The following is a 16,089-nucleotide window of genomic DNA, read 5'->3' as shown; positions in this document are numbered from 1 at the left end:
CAGTAGCTATTGGGGCATCCCAGAGAGCCATCAGCTTGGCCAGTGGAATCTTTGCAAATACTGATACCTTGCAACACCCACTGTATCATGGAGAATCGTATGTGATGATTCAAGGTGAACTCAAAAAGCATACTGTCCCCCAAATTTACATAGGCTAAAAATATCCATGGTGACCTTCTTTGTGACTACTCTTCTTCACTGTGATGCCCCCTATCCCATAATAAGCATCGAGGGCCTTTTATCAAGAGAGAAAAGCAGGCAAGATTTTGACATTTCTGGAGTCCTAGCTGGTGTTCTTTTCTTCCTCTTGTAGGAATTAGTCTCTCGTGTGAAAAATGCCTCTCACGCTCAACATGGTTTGTACCAAGGACAGCGATATTTTACCATATGTGATTTCTTGAAAACCAGCAGCCCCACACCAAGAGCAAACCTGTCCCCAAATTGTGTTCGTCCTACATAATAAATAAGAGAAAGATGAAGAATTCTACTTTAACCGAGCTCTCCTCACTATTCATAGATAACAAAATGCAGAATATTGGTGATGGTTTTACCCATAAAGTCCCCATAAAAAAGAACTATAAATAAAAACCAAGCCAGTTCTCTTTATGTGAAAGGAATGTAGACTTCTGTAAAATATGTGTCCGTTAAGCTGAGTGCCTGTGTATCTCAGCCCACTTTCTTTGGCATACTCCTTTCTTTAAGCTTACTCAACATTGACTACTATAATTATAGCACATTTAGAGATGTGAGTCAGCAGAGAAATATCATAAAAGCAGACTTTCCAAGTTGAGCATAAGTTGAAATAAGATTTGAATCCCTGGAAAGGAAGGGGGAGGGAATTTGGTAAAGGATCAGGAGCAACTCATCAGATCTGTTCCATACTTGGCAGCTGCTACTGGGACCATAATAGTGGTAAAACCTGCAGCCTAGGACCTGGATAGATCAGGAGGCTGTCCTGGAGAGAGGAATGGCTTTGCAGCAATATGTCATGGCTAAAAAAACCAAGTGGGGTGGGGCGCCAGGGTGGCTCCGTTGATCAAGTGTCCAACTTCCGCTCATGTCATGATCTCACAGTTCATGAGTTTGAGCCCCACGTCAGGCTCTGTGCTGACAACTCAGAGCCTGGAGCCTCCTTCAGATTCTGTGTATCCCTCTCTCTCTGCCCCTTCCCCGCTCATGCTCTCTCTCTCTCTCTCTCTCTTTCTCTCTCTCTCTTAAAAATAAATAAACATTAAAAAAAAAAGTGGAAAAATCATGTCAATAGCTAGAGTCTACAACATTAGGTAGTATCTAAAACCCAAGCAGGATTGTCACATAGAGGTAAAAGTAGAGTAGACAATGGCAGAGATAGAAGTGGAACTGAGGGGGTGCCTGGGTGACTTAGTTGGTTAGGTGTCTGACTCTTGATCTCAGCTTGGGTCTTGATCTCAGGGGCATAAATTCAAGACCCACTCTGGGTTCTATGCTGGGCAAGGAGCCTACTTGAAAGGAAGGAAGGAAGGAAGGAAAAGAGAGAAAGAGAGAGAGAGAGGAAGGAAGGAAGGAAAGAAGGGAGGGAGAGAGGGAGGGAGGGAGGGAGGGAGGAAGGAAGGAAGGAAGGAAGGAAGGAAGGAAGGAAGGAAGGAAAAGTGAAATGAGAGGGGATAAAAAGGAAACTTGGGTTTTAAATAGTGACTGAGAATGGTGGCAACCATGGAGGCATGGTTGACCGACCTGGGAAAGTCCGAAGTGGAAACCAGTGAGAACAGAGGCAGATGTGGCACAGGGGTATTGTCATCCTTGGTTGAGATGACCCTGTACAGTGTCAGATGGAGCACGTTTCGAGGTAGACATGGAGGAATACGGGGAATGACCCAAGGAGAAATGTCATAGAAAAATGGGCAAGTCAACCCATGTTGAAGTCCTCCAGTAAACCACGCTCAGATCTGGCTGCATGAGAAATTGGTCTCCTGCAGGGGCACCTGGGTGACTCAGTTAAGTGTCTGACTTCAGCTCAGGTCATGATCTCACACTTCGTGAGTTTGAGCCCCGCGTCAGTCTCTCCTGACAGCTCAGAGCCTGGAGCCTGCTTTGGATTCTGTGTCTCCATTTCTCTCTGCCCCTTCCCTGCTTGTGCTCTCTCTCTTGCTCTCTCTCAAAAATAAATAAACATTGGAGGATCCTGGGAAGATGGCAGCATAGGAGGATGCTGGGCTCACTGCGCGTCCTGCTGATCACTTAGATTCCACCTACATCTGCCTAAATAACCCAGAAAACCGCCAGAAGACTAGCAGAACGGAGTCTCCGGAGCCAAGCGTAGACGAGAAGCCCACGGAAGAGGGTAGGAAGGGCGGCGAGGCGGTGCGCGCTCCACGGACTGGCGGGAGGGAGCCAGGGCAGAGGGGCGGCCCGCCGGCCAAGCAGAGCCCCCGAGTCTGCCTTGCAAAAGCGGAGGGGCCGGACGGAGTGTGTTCCGACAGCAAGAGGGACTTGACATCTGGAAGGTTATAAGCTAACAGCTCTACTCAGAGAACGGGAGGGCTGGAAGACAACGGGAGGGAGAGTTGTTGAGCGCCGGACGACAGAGCTCAGCTTGGCGGGGAACAAAGGCGCTCGCCAGTGCCATCTCCCTCGCCCAACCCCCAGCCAAAATCCCAAAGGGAACCAGTTCCTGCCAGGGAACTTGCTCGCTCCAAGCAAACACCCAACGCTGTGCCTCTGCGGATCCATCCCCCCAGTGGGTCTGACTCCCTCCTGGTGCCAGGGCCCCTCCCGAAGCGGATGTCCGAAGGAAAAGTGAGCTGAGCCTGCCCCTCCCGCCCCTGTGCACTTTGCTGATCCACCCCAGCTAATACGCCAGATTCCCAGCACCACAAGCCTGGTAGCCCAGACGGGCCACGCCACCCCACAGTGAATCCCGCCCCTAGGAGAGGGGAAGAGAAGGCACACACCAGTCTGACTGTGGCCTCAGTGGTGGGCTGGAGGCAGACATCAGGTATGACTGTGGCCCCGCCCACCAACGCAAGTTATTCAAGACAGCACAGGGGAAGTGCCCCGCAGTCCCGCACCACTCCAGGGACTATCCAAAATGACGAAACGGAAGAATTCCCCTCAGAAAAACATCCAGGAAATAACAACAGCTAACGAACTGATCAAAAATGACTTAAACAATATACCAGAAAGTGAATTTAGAATAATAGTCATAAAATTAATCGCTGGGCTTGAAAACAGTATAAAGGACAGCAGAGAATGTCTTGCTACAGAGATCAAGGGACTAAGGAACAGCCAGGAGGAGCTAAAAAATGCTATCAATGAGCTGCAAAATAAAATGGACACAACTATGGCTCGGATTGAAGAGGCAGAGGAGAGAATAGGTGAACTAGAAGATAAAATTATGGAAAAAGAAGAAGCTGAGAAAAAGAGAGATAAAAAAATCCAGGAGTATGAGGGGAAAATTAGAGAACTAAGTGATACACTAAAGAGAAATAATATACGCATAATTGGTATTCCAGAGGAGGAAGAGAGAGGGAAAGGTGCTGAAGGTGTACTTGAAGAAATAATAGCTGAGAACTTCCCGGATCTGGGGAAGGAAAAAGGCATTGAAATCCAAGAGGCACAGAGAACTCCCTTCAGACGTAACTTGAATCGATCTTCTGCACGACATATCAGTGAAACTGGCAAAATACAAGGATAAAGAGAAAATTCTGAAAGCAGCTAGAGATAAACGTGCTCTAACATATAAAGGGAGACCTATAAGACTCGTGACTGATCTCTCTACTGAAACTTGGCAGGCCAGAAAGGAATGGCAGGAGATCTTCAATGTGATGAACAGAAAAAATATGCAGCCAAGAATCCTTTATCCAGCAAGTCTGTCATTTAGAATAGAAGGAGAGATAAAGGTCTTCCCAAACAAACAAAAACTGAAGGAATTCGTCACCACTAAACCAGCCCTGCAAGAGATCCTAAGGGGGATCCTGTGAGACAAAGTACCAGAGACATCGCTATAAGCATGAAACCTACGGACATCACAATGACTCTAAACCCATATCTTTCTATAACACTGAATGTAAATGGACTAAATGTGCCAACCAAAAGACATAGGGTATCAGAATGGATAAAAAAACAAGACCCATCTATTTGCTGTCTACAAGAGACTCATTTTAGACCTGAGGGCACCTTCAGATTGAGAGTGAGGGGATGGAGAACTATTTATCATGCCACTGGAAGTCAAAAGAAAGCTGGAGTAGCCATACTTATATCAGACAAACTAGACTTTAAATTAAAGGCTGTAACAAGAGATGAAGAAGGGCATTATATAACAATCACAGGGTCTATCCATCAGGAATAGCTAACAATTATAAATGTCTATGCGCCGAATACAGGAGCCCCCAAATATATAAAACAATTACTCACAACATAAGCAACCTTATTGATAAGAATGTGGTAATTGCAATTGCAGGGGACTTTAACACTCCACTTACAGAAATGGATAGATCATCTAGACATACGGTCAATAAAGAAACAAGGGCCCTGAATGATACATTGGATCAGATGGACTTGACAGATATATTTAGAACTCTGCATCCCAAAGCAACAGAATATACTTTCTTCTCGAGTGCACATGGTACATTCTCCAAGATAGATCACATACTGGGTCACAAAACAGCCCTTCATAAATATACAAGAATTGAAATCATACCATGCATACTTTCAGACCACAATGCTATGAAGCTTGAAATCAACCACAGGAAAAAGTCTGGAAAACCTCCAAAAGCATTGAGGTTAAAGAACACCCTACTAAAGAGTGAATGGGTCAACCAGGCAATTAGAGAAGAAATTAAAAAATATATGGAAACAAATGAAAATAAAAATACAACAATCCAAATGCTTTGGGACGCAGCAAAGGCAGTCCTGAGAGGAAAATACATTGCAATCCAGGCCTATCTCAAGGAACAAGAAAAATCCCAAATACAAAATCTAACAGCACACCTAAAGGAAATAGAAGCAGAACAGCAAAGACAACCTAAATACAGCAGAAGAAGAGAAATAATAAAGATCAGAGCAGAAATAAACAATATAGAATCTAAAAAAACTGTAGAGCAGATCAATGAAACCAAGAGTTCTTTTTTTGAAAAAATAAACAAAATTGATAAACCTCTAGCCAGGCTTCTCAAAAAGAAAAGGGAGATGACCCAAATAGGTAAAATCATGAATGAAAATGGAATTATTACAACCAATCCCTCAGAGATACAAGCAATTATCAGGGAATACTATGAAAAATTATATGCCAACAAACTGGACAACCTGGAAGAAATGGACAAATTCCTAAACACCCACACACTTCCAAAACTCAATCAGGAGGAAATAGAAAGCTTGAACAGACCCATAACCAGCAAAGAAATTGAATCAGTCATCAAAAATCTCCCAACAAATTAGAGTCCAGGACCAGATGGCTTCCCAGGGGAGTTCTACCAGACGTTTAAAGCAGAGATAATACCTATCCTTCTCAAGCTATTCCAAGAAATAGAAAGGGAAGGAAAACTTCCAGACTCATTCTGTGAAGCCAATATTACTTTGATTCCTAAACCAGAGAGAGACCCAGTAAAAAAAGAGAACTACAGGCCAATATCCCTGATGAATATGGATGCAAAAATCCTCAATAAGATACTAGCAAATCGAATTCAACAGCATATAAAAAGAATTATTCACCATGATCAAGTGGGATTCATTCCTGGGATGCAGGGCTGGTTCAACATTCACAAATCAATCAATGTGAAACATCACATTAATAAAAGAAAAGATAAGAACCATATGATCCTGTCAATCGATGCAGAAAAGGCCTTTGACAAAATTCAGCAACCTTTCTTAATAAAAACTCCCGAAAAAGTCGGAATAGAAGGAACATACTTCAACATCATAAAAGCCATTTATGAAAAGCCCACAGCTAACATCATCCTCAATCGGGAAAAACTGAGAGCTTTTTCCCTGAGATCAGGAATACGACAGGGATGTCCACTCTCACCGCTGTTGTTTTAACATAGTGTTGGAAGTTCTAGCATCAGCAATCAGACAACAAAAGGAAATCAAAGGCATCAAAATTGGCAAAGATGAAGTTAATGTTTCACTTTTTGCAGATGACATGATATTATACACGGAAAATCCGATAGACTCCACCAGAAGTCTGCTAGAACTGATACATGAATTTAGCTAAGTTGCAGGATACAAAATCAATGTACAGAAATCAGTTGCATTCTTATACACTAATAATGAAGCAACAGAAAGACAAATAAAGAAACTGATCCCATTCACAATTGCACCAAGAAGCATAAAATACCTAGGAATAAACCTAACCAAAGATGTAAAAGATCTGTATGCTGAAAACTATAGAAAGCTTATGAAGGAAATTGAAGAAGATAAAAAGAAATGGAAAAACATTCTGTGCTCATGGATTGGAAGAATAAATACTGTCAAAATGTCAATACTACCCAAAGCTATCTATACATTCAGTGTAATCCCAATCAAAATTGCACCAGCATTCTTCTCGAAACTAGAACAAGCAATCCTAAAATTCATATGGATCCACAAAAGGCCCCGAATAGCCAAAGTAATTTTGAAGAAGAAGACCAAAGCAGGAGGCATCACAATCCCAGCCTTTAGCCTCTACTACAAAGCTGTTATCATCAAGACAGCATGGTATTGGCACAAAAACAGACACATAGACCAATGGAATAGAATAGAAACCCCATAACTAGACCCACAAACGTATGGCCAACTAATCTTTGACAAAGCAGGAAAGAATATCCAATGGAAAAGAGACAGTCTCTTTAACAAATGGTGCTGGGAGAACTGGACAGGAACATGCAGAAGATTGAAACTAGACCACTTTCTCACAGCATTCACAAAAATAAACTCAAAATGGATAAAGGACCTGAATGTGAGACAGGAAACCATCAAAACCCTAGAGGAGAAAGCAGGAAAAGACCTCTCTGACCTCAGCTGTAGCAATCTCTTACTTGACACATCCCCAAAGGCAAGGGAATTAAAAGCAAAAATGAACTACTGGGACCTTATGAAGATAAAAAGCTTCTGCACAGCAAAGGAAACAACCAACAAAACTAAAAGGCAACGGACAGGATGGGAAAAGATATTTGCAAATGACATATCAGACAAAGGGCTAGTATCCAAAATCTATAAAGAGCTCACCAAACTCCACACCCGAAAAACAAATTACCCAGTAAAGAAATGGGCAGAAAACATGAATAGACACTTCTCTAAAGAAGACATCCGGATGGCCAACAGGCACATGAAAAGATGCTCAACGTCGCTCCTCATCAGTGAAATACAAATCAAAACCACACTCAGATATCACCTCACGCCAGTCAGAGTGGCCAAAATGAACAAATCAGGAGACGATAGATGCTGGAGAGGATGTGGAGAAACGGGAACCCTCTTGCACTGTTGGTGGGAATGCAAATTGGTGCAGCCGCTCTGGAAAGCAGTGTGGAGGTTCCTCAGAAAATTAAAAATAGACCTACCCTATGACACAGCAATAGCACTGCTAGGAATTTGCCCAAGGGATACAGGAGTACTGATGCATAGGGGCACTTGTACCCCAATGTTTATAGCAGCACTCTCAACAATAGCCAAATTATGGAAAGAGCCTAAATGTCCATCAACTGATGAATGGATAAAAAAAATGTGGTTTATATACACAATGGAGTACTACGTGGCAATGAGAAAGAAGGAAGTATGGCCCTTTGTAGCAACGTGGATGGAACTGGAGAGTGTTATGCTAAGTGAAATAAGCCATACAGAGAAAGGCAGATACCATATGGTTTCACTCTTATGTGGATCCTGAGAAACTTAACAGAAACCCATGGGGGAGGGGAAGGAAAAAAAAAAAAAGGTTATAGTGGAAGAGAGCCAAAGCATAAGAGACTCTTAACAACAGAACAAACTGAGGGTTGATGGGGGGTGGGAGGGAGGGGAGGGTGGGTGATGGGTATTGAGGAGGGCACCTTTTGGGATGAGCACTGGGTGTTGTATGGAAACCAATTTGAGAATAAACTTCATATATTGAAAAATAAATAAATAAATAAACATGAAAGAAAGAGAGAGAGAGAGAGAGAGAGAGAGAAAGAAAGAAAGAAAGAAAGAAAGAAAGAAAGAAAGAAAAGAAAGAAAGAAAGAAAGAAAGAAAGAAAGAAAGAAAGAAAGAAAGAAAGAAATTGTTCTCCTACAGTACAGCCAAGTTAAAAGGAAAAACCAACCCAAACAAAACTCTCCTATTACAGAAAGTCTTGCTTACAGAAAACTTGCTTCCAAGAGGAAACAGTGGCTAACTCTGGGACCTTTTGAGGAATTTCTCTTATACTTAATATAAATTTTCCATTAGCTTTCTCTAGGTTGGAACCCAAAATCTGTTCCTCCCACAAATCTCTGCGTTCGGTTATATTTTACCCAACCTTAGACTATGATACGGATCCTTCTTTTTTTCTTAATTAAGCAGCTCTTCATCTGTCCTGTCACAGCAAGCAAGATAAAGTGGTACGAAGAGGCAGGAACATTGTGGAGAATTTTAGTGTAGTTGCTATTTAACTTGATATCACACTATACTTTTATTTTAACTGATGAATATTTTAATTGTATTTATTCGTGTTAATACTCCGATTGGTTCACATTCCCCGAATGCACACCATCATGTAGCTAGTCAAAGGGAGATGGGAAAAGATGTCCGTCATCCCAGCATCTGTGATAAAACTTAGCAACCCATAAAAAACTAAGTGTGGTAGAAAAATTTTACTGGAGTCTGAATTGCAATAATAAATAATTATTATTGCTAACATTTGTTAACTTGCTAAGTTTCAGATACTCTGACATATAGCTATATAGTCTAAATAAATGTCAGATTTTTAATGACCAAGAAAACAGGCATTTCAAAAGCCGATGGCAGATTTTATTATAAGTGTCTACTTCTTGTAAATAAAGAAGGTAGTCTGTCTTAGTTGTTATGTGGCCATTTGGAAGATCCAAGATCCTTGCCATAATTCTCACTGATTTATGACCCACGTTTTCAAGACTCTATTGCCACATACAATGTAATAGAAATGTCTTGATGAGGAAAGTTTTAATCAAATCAGGCTTGATTTAGTGGGATTTTGTGGACAAATCTTTGTTCTCAGCTGTGTAATAAGTACAAGTTGTTTTACCAGTGGATAAGGAAAAGATTACTCACCTCTTTGAAAATGGTAACTTCATAATTACATATATTTACTTGCCTTATTGCAACAGAACTCACCAGCTGAGACACAGGATTATTTTTATTTAAAAGACTCCCTGGTAAATCAGACAATCACATTTTGATGGGGGAATTTAGTTTTTTTACACAGTTGTTTCTGGCATAAATAAAGGACAAATAACCTGACGTGTTTATTTTTTTTTTTTGTCTCTGAAAAATATATATACTTGGCACAAAAGTTAACTAGATGGTTAATTTAGCCCAAACCATGATACTATTGAGAAAAATGTACAGACATTTATTAACAGCTTTGTATGTCCAGTGTGCAAAGGTGTTTTAGCCTAAGCTTTGGGTTTTGTACAGGTAGTTTTACTATTCTAGATCAGGGCTTTCCAGTATCTTTATAGAGAATTTTTTTTTAATTTCATTTTTTTGTTATTGTCCCATTTAAATCTGCAGCAAACTTCTATACCTCAGATAAGCTGAAGAGGAATATGCTTTTCTCTCAGGTGCTCATTGTGATTACACGTTAGGCTATAAATAATAATGAGCCTAGATAATTGATAGATTGGATCCTGTTTCTTAGTCAAATCGTTCAGTTTGATTTTTCCGTATAATACAGAAAGGTTTGTTTCGGCAACATAAACATTCTGCTTCTCTTTTGACAAATATCTTTCAAAACAACAGTCCCTTGTGGTTCCCTTGCTTGTTCTTATCAATCTCTCTAATATTCCCTAGAGTCCTTTTATAGCTGTTGAGAACATAAATGTCTCCAAGTCCACAACTTCGTATCCCGTTTTCTTTTACTTTCTTGACCAAGGCTCCGGCAGCTCTTCTCTGTGGACACTGCCTTATTCTTGCTCTCTGAAATACTGACACATTGGAGCCACAGCCAGGGCAGTGCACCTGTAGTATCCTTCTTAGCACAGACACCGTAAAATTGCCATGTGATGCTATAGTCTGCTCAAGGGGCAAAGAAGCCTCGAGTATGAAAGCGTTCAGGGGCAGCCATACAGCTTTCAGCTGCATCCACACACTTGGCAGCCATCCATTCTGCCAGTCTTCCATTATGCTAAGATGTGAGACCAAGAGAGGAGGCCAGTAATTATTCCTTTGACTCCCATCATAAAAGGCAGCGTTGGCAGACTGACTGTGGCCGACTAGCTGGGAAGACTTTTCATTCAGGCTATTTGAGCCCTAGGTTTGCTGCTGACCCCCAGAGTCATCAGAGAATAAGGGAACCCTGGTCGAGGGACGGCATGATCCTGGGCGGAGGGAACGTGGATGCCCAGCAGGGCCAAGGGGCTGATGCTGTGCCAGTTAACATCCCACGACCTCTTAGCACATTTCCCAGCATGTGCTCTCTACCGAGTTTTCATCTTCTCTCCTGTTCTCACTCTCTGTTCCCTTGCAAGGCCAGGTGGACCTGTTCCCCATCTCCACCCCCAGCCTCTCCAAGCACACCTTCCCTCCACTTCTCAGTTTGTTCTGTGGTCTTTGGAGATGTGGCTCCAGGAGGAGGGGTCAGATGTTCTCTGTGAGTGCTCATCTCGTTTCCTTTCTGGGTTCCGTTCTCCTTGTTCTTCCTGTCCCCATTCTCCTGGTCCGTGTTTTCTGCACACCTTTCTCCTCACCTTGCTTTCTGCCTCACTAGTGCCCATTCACCCCTCCTCGTCCCCTCCCTTCCTTCACTGTCCGTGGATGTACCCTTCCTGGGACTGAGTTCACTTGCTGTCAGTGTCTGTCACCTCTCCCCGCTTCGGTCACCAGCACCATCTTCCTGAGTATCCTCCCTAGTATTGATTCATCATCACCAGGTTAAACCAGAGGACATGGTGGAGACCATCCTGCTCTGTCATCAAGGCTTAAATCCTCTCATTGTCTAAATCGATAAACATTTCTGAATGCTTCAACCTTGCCACACTTGAACATTACACCAAGTCTCACAGGATATAAGCTAAAGTATTAGGGTAGCTAAAGCCTTTTTAGAGCAAATATTTTAAGTTTCCAGACATACATTAATCAACCATACTTGGTCTTTTGAATTTTCATCTTACCCCTAGATGGTTCATGTGAGTTACTGAAATTTTTACCATGTTGGACATCTGCACAAGAGAAAGCCACTCATTGACCCTGAGGAAAGTAGGCATCCAACCCGTCCATGTTGCTGGGTCTTTGAGGTGATCCTTCCTTCTCTGGGGACCCTGGTGAGAAATACAGTGACGCAGTAAGAGACTGGTGAAGAAGGTGAAGGATGAACCGTATCGTGTGCCGACAGTGAGCGTTCTTACTCTGAGTCACAGACGCGCCTAGTTACAAGCACCACACACCCTGAGGGGCAGTGTGGGCTCCCTGAGAGAGCACAGTCCAAAGGACAGGCAAAGGAAGGGGCTGGGCTACACATACCAACTTTCTTCTTTCAAAAATCCCGGGTTGGGGTGCCTGGGTGGCTCAGTCGGTTGGGCGTCCAACTTCGGCTCAGGTCATGATCTTGCGGTCCATGAGTTCGAGCCCCGCGTCGGGCTCTGTGCTGACAGCTCAGAGCCTGGAGCCTGTTTCAGATTCTGTGTCTCCCTCTCTCTCTGACCATCCCCCATTCATGCTCTGTCTCTCTTTGTCTCAAAAATGAATAAACGTTAAAAAAAAATTTTTTTAAAAAAATAAAAATCCCAGGCAGAGAGGTTTCTCCACTGCCAGTGCAGTGTCATTGGTGGTCAAAGATGAGCCCAGGAGCATCATGCTGTGTGTGGAAGGAAACACCCCCTAACGCACATCCAGGTGATTAGTCTGCCCTGGACACGGGCTGCCGATGCCTTTTGGTCAGGTGCCCACCTCAGTCTAGGCAGTGGTCCTTGCTTCATAAGCAGGGGCCTCACGTTGTTCCCATGGGACACTTGTAATCAGGAGGGATTTTAGAGCATGACAGGTCTGGGGACTGACACATCCTAAGTTCTGCACATCACGACACCACCTTCTGCTTTGTGGGTGTCTTCTGAGTGATCAGTCAGTTCGTATCTCCGTGCCTCAGTTTCTTTATATAACACTTGAAAGTCACATTTGTTCAGCCACCGAAGAGGGAGAAAACACATTGCTCAGGAAGGGGACACACTGGTAGATTCTGTCTGTCCTACTTAAAGGCAACAGATGTGTCCTGTGACTGAGACTCTCCCAGAGGGTGCCACCTTGAGGCTGTCCTGAGGCAGAGCCATCTAGGAGGAAGGACTGCCCAAGAATGGGTTGGAACAGGCAGGACAAATAAATAGCTTTCATCTCATGCCACCTTCTATTTATTGGCAGTGGCTGCCCACAGTGCTGGGCCGAGAAAGATGCTGAGACTGTATCCCAGGTCAGCGGAAAAGAGCCCTGTGGTCATCGTCTTCTGCAGTTTGTGGGAAAGGAGAGTAGGGGCACTCGAGCCAACTATCAGCCACTGTTGATTCAAAGAGAGCAAGAGTAGGTAGAATTTTCTGTCCTGGAAATACAGCGGCTTGCTGCATCAGAAGTGGGAAGCAAGAACCGCAAGCTGGAGAAGTACAAGATGAGGCCGGGTTCTTGTCCTCCACAGCCACAGCCCCAGAAATTTGGATTGTATGGAGCAAAGGTCTGCAGACGTTTAGTGTCAGTGGCCAGACTTGAGGCTTTGTGGGCCGTGTATTCCCTATTGCAGTAACTCACCTCTCCCGTTGTAGCACAGAAACAGCGTAGACAGTATAGCAATGGGGATGACTGTGCCACGGTAAATCTTTGTTCCAAAGACAGTGGGACATAATTTGCAGCCTGTTGTAGAGAAGAGACCAGTGGCAAGGCCTGGAATTCTGGAAACTCCCCACGGTACCTGAGTCTAAAGCCTCCTCCGTCCTCAGCTCTGAAAGGGTTTTTAAAAGTCAAGAAAAATGTGGTGATACTAAGCTCTGAGAACCTAACAGCTCAAGGAACAGATCAGCAGTGAGATCCATTTGGCCATTCCCCCCACATAAGTACAGAATCACAGACAGTGATGCCATGATGTCACTTCTCAGGCAGCATGGGAGCTCCAGGGTCAGGATCACAGACAAAAGTCCCACACTGCCAAAATTACCTTTGAAAATTCCTGAAATCATGCCTAAGTTAGAATATACATGAATTGAAAGCCATGCGGTAGACCCCAGGAAGGCAAATCTTTCTAAGTCTGTGTCGATGTTTTTTATGAGAAAGGCTCTATTCTGTTCTTTATGAGAACGGCCCTATTCCGAGCAGGTACAGAATTGTAGGGCATTCTGGCTTGCCAGAGGATACATTCCATTCTATACATTTGTCTTAGGTTAACATATATGTTGCTTTTTTGAGGGTTTATGTGGTTGAAAGCGAAAGTGTGAGCACCTAGCATACGCCCTCAGTGAATATATGTTAGACTTGGTTCTAAATCTGGCTTGCACACCCTTCTTGGAAGCACTGTGGAGAAGACCCTAGCCATCGGCTTCCTGCCACTTGCGTCGGTGGTTCCTACGGGCATCATGAGAATAACACTCACACCCTCGGCGGTGGTTTCTTCTTACCCTGGGAGGAGAAGTCATCAAGGAGAATAGGTGTGCACAGGATGTCTTTTGTCATTTTTAATTTTTCTAAAATGTGAGGAATCCAGGGCATTTCTGTAAGATACTCTTCCAACTACAGTAACTTCCCAAGGTCGCTCAGCTTCTCGGTGACAACCAGGTTTAAAATCTCCATTTCCTCACCTGTGAAGCAGGAATAGAAATATGGCGGTCTCATGGGGTTGTTGCAAGGAAAAGATGAGTTTTACATTAACCCAGACAGTCCCTGGCTCTGTAAACGTTGGCTGCCATTATTACTCGAGCTCTTGTTTGTAACTCCACCAGGGGGCACTCTGTGTGCCAAGCAGGGGCACTCTGTGGGCTGGCAGCAAAGTGCCAAGCAAGGTGTTAGATACTGGCTGCACATCATCTGTGGCAAGTGAAGCCTGCTGATGCAGCAGGAGTTTTACCTCTGATTCTCAATGAATTATTCCATTTTTAGCAGTACAATAACAAAAGACATGTGATAAGTTATCTACATTTACATGTCACCAAGAAAATGGGCCCCTTCTATCTGGTTGTCACTTGAAAGGAGAATAATGGAAGAGGAGCAAGGGCAAAAGGACAGTGACCATTTTAGGAGGAATCTGCTGCTCTGTGGAACTTGGTTTGTTTCCACTGACCTCCTTTCTCCCTGGGGTGGAGGCGGGGAAAGATTTGATTACTTAGAGCAGGAGTCGACGTATTTTAGGATTGATGAGCCATGCTGACTCTGTCACAACCGCTCAGCTCTGCCTTTGGTGGCACAGAAGCAGCCATGGACAATCTGCAAATGAATCACTTTGGCTGCATTCCAGTAAAACTTTATTTATGGGCACGGAAATTTGAATTTCATGTGACTTTCATGTATCACAAAATATTATTCTTCTGATTTTTTTCCAACTATTTAAAAATGTAACAACTATTCTTAGCTGACTTAGAATAGCCCTGATTTAGAACACCAGACCGAGAGTCAGTCCTGTACATGGCTCGCTGATTATTTCACCGGGGCAAATCACCTAGCATTTCCGGGCCTCAGTTTCCTCTAGTGAAAACAAGAGACTTTGATCCTAAAGGACGCTTAGGATTCCTCCCAGCGCTTGGACGCCAAGTTACACGGTTGTCATGCAGCTTCGCAGTCATACAAATCTGTGTTCTAGCGTTGGCTTAGCCTTTGACTTGCTCGGAGATGTTGGGCAAGTTCCTCAGCCTCCCAGTGCCTCAGTCGTCTCATCTGTAAAATGGGGATGAAGATGATGTCTTTTTTAGGGTTGCTATGAAGATTGAAGTGATACGATAGTTGTGAACCCCTTAACTCCTGTATCCAACAAATATTTATTGTACCTAGTATATATACGATAGGTGCTAACTGTTGCGTTCTTAAAAAGCTCAATTCCTATTATAATATTACTCTTTATTTATTTATTTATGAGAGAGGGAGAGAGAGGAGAGAGAGCACACACATGAGCAGGGGAGGGGGCAGAGAGAGGGTGAGAGACAGTCATAAGCAGAATCTGGTTCAGCACAGAGATCAATACAGAGCTCGATCTCATGAACTGTGAGATCATGACCTGAGCTGAAATGAAGACGTGGATGCTTAACCGAGTCACCCACGTGCCCCCGCAAATAATACTTTTTCAAAAAGCCTAATTTCTCCATACTTTTGACTAGAGAGTAATTTTCTTCACAGCCCTGTGATAAAAGACTGGCCTGAGTTGGGGGCAAGGGGCCCACCTTTTGAACAAAACCCTGTGATTTCTATCCACTACCATGATCTTCTCTCCCAGGTCATGAAAGCAAAGAACAAATTTTGATAAATTAACCTTCATCTCTCTTTACAGCTCTCTCACTCCACCTGGTGGCAGGAAGTCAGTGGTAAAACATGCACAAGTGGAGAATTTTAAAAATTTCATAATTATTCTTTTCATAATATCCTCTATTGGCAGAGCAAGACTTCATTTTAGAATCATTCCCCTTTGATTGTCTGTGTATTGCCATTTTTAAGGCACGCGTCGGGGAGATAACCACTTAGCTTAGCAGCTTTCAGCAAGCAGATGTTAAGAAGTACTTGAAGTTGAACCAACGTGAGTCAATCAGTTATCTGTACAGGTGGTTATTAAAACTGTAGTCCTGCAGCCTCATTAAAAAGCAATGCAGCATTTAATAATTTTTAGAACATGTCAGCGGCACTAAATGTGGGGAAGAGATCAATTTCCTTTGTAATTGGGTACACAGGCATAAACACGGTCTTTGGAACTCTCAGTTCCGAGTCAGGGTTTAAAGTGGCTATGATGGTTCACTATTTGGAAATAAAGGCAAGCA

At 43.3% G+C, this 16,089-nt stretch overlaps 1 protein-coding gene across 2 annotated transcripts in view; it reads left to right on the top strand.

Moving 5' to 3' along the window:
- Window positions 1-16,089, top strand: part of SUCLG2 (succinate-CoA ligase GDP-forming subunit beta) — a 330,026-nt gene that overhangs the window by 249,675 nt on the left and 64,262 nt on the right. The gene's annotated exons all lie outside the window — the stretch shown is intronic.

The sequence above is a fragment of the Panthera pardus genome, unplaced genomic scaffold (assembly GCF_024362965.1).
Source record: "Panthera pardus isolate Hobbes unplaced genomic scaffold, ASM2436296v1 HiC_scaffold_8, whole genome shotgun sequence".
NCBI classification, from domain to species: Eukaryota; Metazoa; Chordata; class Mammalia; order Carnivora; family Felidae; genus Panthera; species Panthera pardus.
This window is presented reverse-complemented; position numbering and strand designations above follow the sequence as displayed.